Genomic DNA, 8,074 nt, shown 5'->3' with positions numbered 1-8,074 from the left:
TCGCTACTCATCTCCTAGCTCCGGTCAGACGAATCAGCGCCGCACCGCGCGCGCAACCGTGGTCGAGCCCGGATCGATCCGGCGCCCTGTTCGCCCCGTCCACCCCTGGGACTCCTGTATCGGGTAATTACCGTAGGGGAAACCCTACCGAGGTCGCTTCCCCGTTTTCCCCTCGTCCACACGCCTCCCTGGGGCAAATCGGATCTCACGGAGGAGCTTCAGCCGCCGCCGTCGTTGGCCGTCCGAATCCACCGCCGTAAGGACGCCCGGCCGCTCCACTTGTCATTGTTCGAACCCCCTCTCGACGCCGCACTCGTTTGACACCTCGGGTTAACCTGCAGCGCACCAGGACGATGCCGCCACCGACGCCCGACTTCGCCGGAGCAATCCGGAGTTCAGGAGCTCGCCACCGCCGCTCGAGGGAGCCCCGTCGCCGTTGAACACCACCACCACCTCCACCACTCACCGCCGCATCCTCCTGTCACTTCCCCCTCGCCGGAGAGTCGCCGGAGGAGCACCACCGCCGCCGTTTTCCTCTGTACATGGTGAGCACGCGCGCATGCAAATTTTCCAACCAATCACGCTTTGACACTTGGCACCGCTACAGTAAACGCCACAGTAACCTCTACAGTATTTCCCCGAATAGAGTTTTCTTCTATTTTATTTTCAGGTTTTCATCCAAAATACAGTTAGCTATATCTTTTAGTGTATAAGTCCAAATTAGGTAATTCTTGTTCCTATGATCTCACAAAAATCAGCACAATATCACAGTACCAACTTTGCACATGTTTGCACTTTTTAAATTTGAATTCGTTCAAATTTGAAATAAACCTTCGGGAGGCCATAACTCTCAAACCGTTTATCGGAATCGAGTGTTTCTTTTTGCGTCATGACCATAGTGCAATTTAGGTGCTGTTAAGCTTCTATTGTTGTGTTTTTGAAATGATTTTCTTGCTGTTGGTTTTATTTTGGTTCGATTCGTGTTCCGATGATTGATTTGTTGAATTGTGTGAAACGTGTAGATTGTCCGGAGTGCGACGCGAACTATTGTCAGGAGTGTGACTTTCTGAACCAGAACCAAGGCAAGTTACATGTTGATCATCCTTTACCTATTGTTTTCTATGCATATAGTTATATCACACTATGAATATATGCATGTATAGGATTACTATGTTATTTTGCTATATGCTGTTGAGCTATCTGCCCGTCTTTTGCAAATCATGGTAGTTGTAGTTTGCTATGCTTTGTAGACGGGGGTGGTTCGTGTATACATTGAGTTTATGTGAGGATTACATATATATAACAATTGAGTAGTAACTCAGGATTTAACTCACCTCTGGGCGGAAGTGGTATTGCTTGGTGTTGAGGGAAGGCATCATGGGGTCTTGCACCTTTTCTAAGGCCATGCGCTCATGAGAGTGCACCCTAAGTGGAATGCCGCCCAGGTTCAAAAACATCAGACAGACTTAGTGACTAGTAGCTTCCATGTGCGGCCACTGGCTATATGGGCTCTGGCTTAGTTGATCAGTTGTTGGAACCCTGGCCCAGACAGTGTCGACAGATGTAGCATATGTAGGTGGGATGTGGCCGTCAGGTGGTTAAGGGAACCTCTTCTGAAAGACTTTGTCTCAATCTTCGGATTGGGTCCAGTGGGTAAAGCATACAAAACTCTGCAGAGTATTAAAACTAATCATGATTAGCCGTGCCCCCGGTTATGGGTAAATTTGAGCCACTATGCCATTACAGTTGTTGGATGATCTTGACAGATGTGACACTTAATAATATTTGTGGGCAACTTAATAAAGGGTAGGTTGGAGTTGATTTTGCCAACTCAACCTTGTGTATTTAATTGTAGTAATAAAAGAACTAAATAAAAAAATTGACTATTAGGTATTTATTAGGATAAAATCAGCTTTATGCAAAAATAAACCCTCAAGCCTTCCTTTTGTTGTACTATGCATATACATGTAGGTCTGCTATTATTACTCCTGTGTAACTTGCCAATACATTCAAAGTATTGACCTATATGGCTGCAACGTCTCATGTTGCAGGATATTCAGACGAAGAGTAAGGTACCGTTAGGGTCGCGAGTCTGCACTCAGCATCGCCAGTGGGCTATGATGGGACTCATCGTTATTTTCTGCTACTTTCCGCTGTTTGATTGAATAAAGCTAGCCAAGTGCTATGCAAATTGTTTTATTTTATACATTCTAGATCATACGTTGTAATAAATGATGCACTTGCTATTCTGGTATTCATCTATACTGTGTGTGCTAGCGAGTTCGATCCAGGGACTAGCACGGTAAGCACAGAGACTCAAATCCTTCGAGATTTGGTCGTTACAGATGGCATCAGAGCAGTGTGTTGACTGTAGGACGTGACCCTAGAAAATGGATTAGAAAGCCATAGGAGTGAAAATTATTTTATAAACTAGTTATATTTCTTACTGTTTATTAGTTAAGCCCCTCAAGTATCTTGACCAGTTAAGTAGGAACTAGTGCTGAGACCCCCATTCATGCTTGTTTTATATTGCAACGTTATCGTGTTAGCGTATCTGATTATGCCCACTTTCGTGGTATGAAGATACTAGATTGTTTGCTTGATTGGTAGTTGGTTGTTAAATTGCTTAGTGTCAAAATTATTCGACTATATATGTATATATATAATATTGTTTGTTGTTTGTTGTTTGTTGTTTGTTGTTTGTTGTTGGTGTTATTCGTTGTTGTGTTTTGTTGGCTTGATCATATTATGCATATGAGTAGAATATATTTATATATACATAGCTTTTGGCCCTATTATATCTATAACTCATCTATTCTTGCAACCAAAACCCTTAGTATGCATATTAGAGTGAGTTCCCCAGGAGCTGAGATGATAGCAGGTGTTGGTAGTCATTAGTTGACTTTGTCTATTGGGAAGCATGAGTTTCCTACGGATTTGATTATATTGAAGTCACAAGGTCTGGATATTATTTTGGGTATGGACTGGATGATCAAATATAAATGTCGTATTGATTGTGCGAGTCGATCTATTACTGTCAGTGCACTAGGAGGGAAGAGGATCAAATATGTGTGTAAGTATAAGCGTAATCAGGTGCAGGTGAACTCTCTTAAGGGGGGTAGCCTGGAAGAGGCGCCAGTTGTGAGGGATTATCCAGATGTGTTTCCAGAGGAGTTGCCAGGTACGCCACCAGATAGAGATATTGAGTTTCTTATTGATTTAATACCAGGCAATGGACCTATTGCAAAGAGACCGTATAGAATGCCTCCTCAAGAGTTGGAGGAATTGAAGAAGCAGATAAGGGAATTGCAGGCACAGGGATTTATTCGTCCAAGTTCATCACCTTGGGGAGCTCCAATTTTGTTTGTGGAGAAGAAGGATGGAACCTTGAGGATGTGTGTTGATTATCATTCTCTGAATGAGGTTACCATTAAGAATAAGTATCCTTTGCCTATGATAAATGATCTATTTGACCAGTTGGAGGGAGCTACTGTGTTTTCTAAGATTGATCTTCGTTCTGGTTATCATCAATTAAAGATTCGCGAGCAAGATATTCCAAAGACTGCTTTCACCACAAGGTATGGGTTGTATGAATATACTGTTATGTCATTTGGATTGACTAACGCTCCTGCATACTTCATGAATATGATGAACAAGGTGTTTATGGAGTTCTTGGATAAATTTGTGGTTGTTTTCATTGATGATATATTGGTGTTCTCCAAGAATAAGCAAGAGCATGAGGTGCATCTACGTTTGGTATTGGAGAAATTGAGGGAACATCAGTTGTATGCCAAGTTCAGCAAATGTGAGTTTTGGCTGGATGAGGTAGCTTTCCTTGGACATGTTGTGTCAGGTAATGGAGTTGCAGTTGATCCATCTAAGGTTGCTGCAGTTACAGAGTGGGAGACACCCACGACAGTTGGGGAGATTCGCAGCTTTTTGGGCCTTGCAGGTTATTACAGGAGGTTTATTGAGAACTTTTCCAAGATTGCAAAGCCTATGACTGAATTGTTAAAGAAGGAGAAGAGATTTGTTTGGACTGATGAATGTGAAGCCAGTTTTCAGGAGTTGAAGCAGCGTTTGGTTACAGCACCAGTCTTAACTCTGCCGGATATACATAAGGACTTCCAGGTATATTGTGATGCTTCTCGTCAAGGACTTGGCAGTGTTTTGATGTGGGAAGGTAAAGTTGTTTCATATGCTTCACGTCAGCTTAAGAATCATGAGCATAATTATCCTACACATGATTTGGAGTTAGCCTCAGTTGTGCATGCATTGAAAACTTGGAGGCCATACCTTATTGGTAATCGTTGTGATATATTTACTGATCATAAGAGCTTGAAGTATATTTTTAATCAGAAGGATTTAAACCTCAGGAAGAGGAGATGGTTGGAGCTTATTAAGGATTATGATTTGAATGTGCAGTATCATCCTGGTAAGGCTAATGTTGTTGCTGATGCATTGAGTCGTAGGAGCCATGCTAATGCAATTAATATTGATAATATGCCACCCGAGTTATGTGAACAATTCAGGGATCTCAGGTTGGAGATGGTTCCTAAGGGATATTTAGCAACACTTCAGGTAAAGCCTACTTTGCTTGACAGGATCAGAGAAGCTCAAAAGGGTGATAAGGAGATTGCTGAGATAAAAGAGAATATGGTTAAAGGTAAGGCAGAAGGTTTCCATGAGGATGAACATGGGGCCATATGGTTTGAGAAGCGTATTTGTGTACCTCAGAACGCACACATCAGGAAGTTGATTCTTCAGGAGGCGCATGATTCACCTTATTCTATTCACCCAGGTAATACTAAGATGTATTTGGATTTAAGGGAAAGATTTTGGTGGCCTAGCCTGAAGAGGGAAATTGCTGGATATATTGCAACATGTGATGTGTGCCAGAGAGTTAAAGCAGAACATCAGAGACCGGCAGGTTTGCTACAGCCATTGCCTATACCTGATTGGAAGTGGGATGAGATTGGTATGGATTTCATTACAGGTCTACCCAGGACTCGGTCAGGTTATGATTCTATTTGGGTAGTTGTTGATCGTTTGACTAAAGTTGCTCACTTCATCCCGGTAAAGACTACTTATACCAGTGCTCAGCTAGCAAAGATTTATATGTCTAAAATTGTTTGTATGCATGGAGTTCCAAGGAAGGTAGTGTCTGATAGAGGTACTCAGTTCACATCTAAGTTTTGGCGCCAGTTGCATGAATCCTTGGGCACCAGGCTGGAGTTCAGTACAGCTTCCATCCACAGACAGATGGGCAGACAGAGAGGGTAAATCAGATTTTGGAGGATATGTTGAGAGCTTGTGCTTTGGACTACGGGTCTAGTTGGGATGATAATTTACCTTATGCAGAGTTCTCATATAATAACACTTATCAGGCTAGTCTGAAGATGGCACCATTTGAGGTATTGTATGGCAGAAAGTGCAGGACACCATTAATGTGGGATGAGGTTGGAGAGCGTCAGTTCTTTGGGCCAGACCGTATCAGAGATGCTGAGGAGAAGGTCAAGTTGATTCGTGACAGGCTGAAGATAGCACAGTCCAGACAGAAGAGTTATGCAGATGCAAAACGTAAGGAGGTGACATATGAGGTAGGAGACCGTGCGTATCTTAGAGTTTCGCCACTTCGTGGAATTAAGAGGTTTGGAATTAAGGGTAAGTTAGCACCACGTTTTGTGGGGCCTTACACGATCTTGGAGCGTAGAGGAGAGGTAGCTTATCAGCTGGAGTTGCCAGAATCCTTGTCTGGAGTTCATTATGTGTTTCATGTATCCCAGTTGAAGAAGTGCCATGCAGAGATGATGGATGTTCCATTGAGGGACACGGTGCCACTTGAGGCAACTCAGTTGGAGAGTGATTTGACATATGAGGAGAAACCTGTTAAGATTTTGGAGACAGCAGAGAGAGTTACACGCACCAAGACAATCAAGTTATGCAAGGTTCAGTGGGATCATCATACAGAGGAGGAAGCTACCTGGGAACGAGAGGAAGATCTCAAGCAGGATCACCCACACCTATTCGCTAGCCAGCCCGAATCCCGAGGGCGAGATTCATCTTAAGGGGGGTAGGTTTGTAACATCCCAATTTTCCTAAATTAGGATGTTAATAGATCATTCATATGCATATCATATTTTTATTGCATTATTTGCTTTTTCAGAATATTCAAATCATTATGCAACAAAAGGCAATTTATTTGGAGTGGAGATAACATGACTTCTCCCCTATTTTAAAAATGTTCATAATGTGCAGAATATTATTTCCAGTTCATTTGATATGTTCTGGTAATTTTTGTGATCTTCAAAATATTTTAATTGTGTGTTATTTTACTGTTTGTGTGGCCTTTTGCATCAAAATTATTTTACAAAATTGCATTAGTATTGGAAATAGTGCTCCTGTAGTTTATAGCTATAGGGCTATTTTTACTGTGTGTCTAGGTATTTTTATTTAGATTTTATTTTGTGTATGTTATTTTATTTCTTTTGTTTTTTGCTGCTGTAGTTTTGTTAAAGAGAAAAAAACAAAGCACGTAGCGCCGCAGCACTGCAGCCAGCCAGCCGGCCCAGTAGAGCGCTGTGGCCCAGCACCCCAGCACCTCACCTCCCCGCGGCCCAGCTGGCCACCCGAAGCGGTACCCGCAGCCCGTCGCCGCCTTCAGCCACTGACAGCGGGTCCCGCATCGCTGCTCATCTCCTAGCTCCGGTCGGACGAATCAGCGCCGCACCGCACGCGCAACCGTGGCCGAGCCCGGATCGATCCAGCGCCCTGTTCACCCCGCCCACCCCTGGGACTCCTGGATCGGGTAATTACCCTAGGGGAAACCCTACCGAGGTCGCTTCCTCGTTTTCCCCTCGTCCACACGCCTCCCTGGGGCAAATCGGATCTCACGGAGGAGCTTCAGCCGCCGCCGTCGTTGACCGTCTGAATCCACCGCCGTAAGGACGCCCGGCCGCTCCACTTGTCACCGTTCGAACCCCCTCTCGACGCCGCACTCATTTGACACCTCGGGTTAACCTGCAGCGCACCAGGACGATGCCGCCACCGACGCCCGACTTCGCCGGAGCACGCCGGAGTTCAGGAGCTCGCCACCGCCGCTCGAGGGAGCCCCGTCGCCGTTGAACACCACCACCACCTCCACCACTCACCGCCGCATCCTCCTGTCACTTCCCCCTCGCCGGAGAGTCACCGGAGAGTCGCCGGAGGAGCGCCACCGCCGCCGTTTTCCTCTGTACATGGTGAGCATGCGCGCATGCAAATTTTCCAACCAATCACGCTTTGACACTTGGCACCGCTACAGTAAACGCCACAGTAACCTCTACAATATTTCCCCGAATAGAGTTTTCTTCTGTTTTATTTTCAGGTTTTCATCCAAAATTCAGTTAGCTAGATCTTTTAGTGTATAAGTCCAAATTAGGTAATTCTTTTTCCTATGATCTCACAAAAATCAGCACAATATCACAGTACCAACTTTGCACATGTTTGCACTTTTTAAATTTGAATTCGTTCAAATTTGAAATAAACCTTCGGGAGGCCGTAACTCTCAAACCGTTTATTGGAATCGAGTGTTTCTTTTTGCGTCATGACCGTAGTGCAATTTAGGTGCTGTTAAGCTTTTGTTGTTGTGTTTTTGAAATGATTTTCTTGCTGTTGGTTTTATTTTGGTTCGATTCGTGTTTCGATGATTGATTTGTTGAATTGTGTGAAACGTGTAGATTGTCCGGAGTGCGACGCGAACTATTGTCAGGAGTGTGACTTTCTGAACCAGAACCAAGGCAAGTTACATGTTGATCATCCTTTACCTATTGTTTTCTATGCATGTAGTTATATCACACTATGAATATATGCATGTATAGGATTACTATATTATTTTGCTATATGCTGTTGAGCTATCTGCCCGTCTTTTGCAAATCGTGGTAGTTGTAGTTTGCTATGCTTTGTAGACGGGGGTGGTTCGTGTATACATTGAGTTTATGTGAGGATTACATATATATAACAATTGAGTAGTAACTCAGGATTTAACTCACCTCTGGGCGGAAGTGGTATTGCTTGGTGTTGAGGGAAGGCATCA

General features: G+C 43.9%; 1 long non-coding RNA gene across 1 annotated transcript; it reads left to right on the top strand.

Moving 5' to 3' along the window:
- Window positions 1-6,704: 6,704 nt before the first annotated feature.
- Window positions 6,705-7,779, top strand: LOC123134081 (uncharacterized). The gene is made up of 3 exons (XR_006465494.1): window positions 6,705-6,941; window positions 7,027-7,241; window positions 7,719-7,779. It is a non-coding gene; the product is annotated as an uncharacterized lncRNA (long non-coding RNA).
- Window positions 7,780-8,074: the final 295 nt, after the last annotated feature.

The sequence above is a fragment of the Triticum aestivum genome, chromosome 6B (assembly GCF_018294505.1).
Source record: "Triticum aestivum cultivar Chinese Spring chromosome 6B, IWGSC CS RefSeq v2.1, whole genome shotgun sequence".
Taxonomy (NCBI): domain Eukaryota; kingdom Viridiplantae; phylum Streptophyta; class Magnoliopsida; order Poales; family Poaceae; genus Triticum; species Triticum aestivum.
Note: the sequence above shows the minus strand (reverse complement) of the source record. Positions and strands in the feature narration are given on the sequence as shown.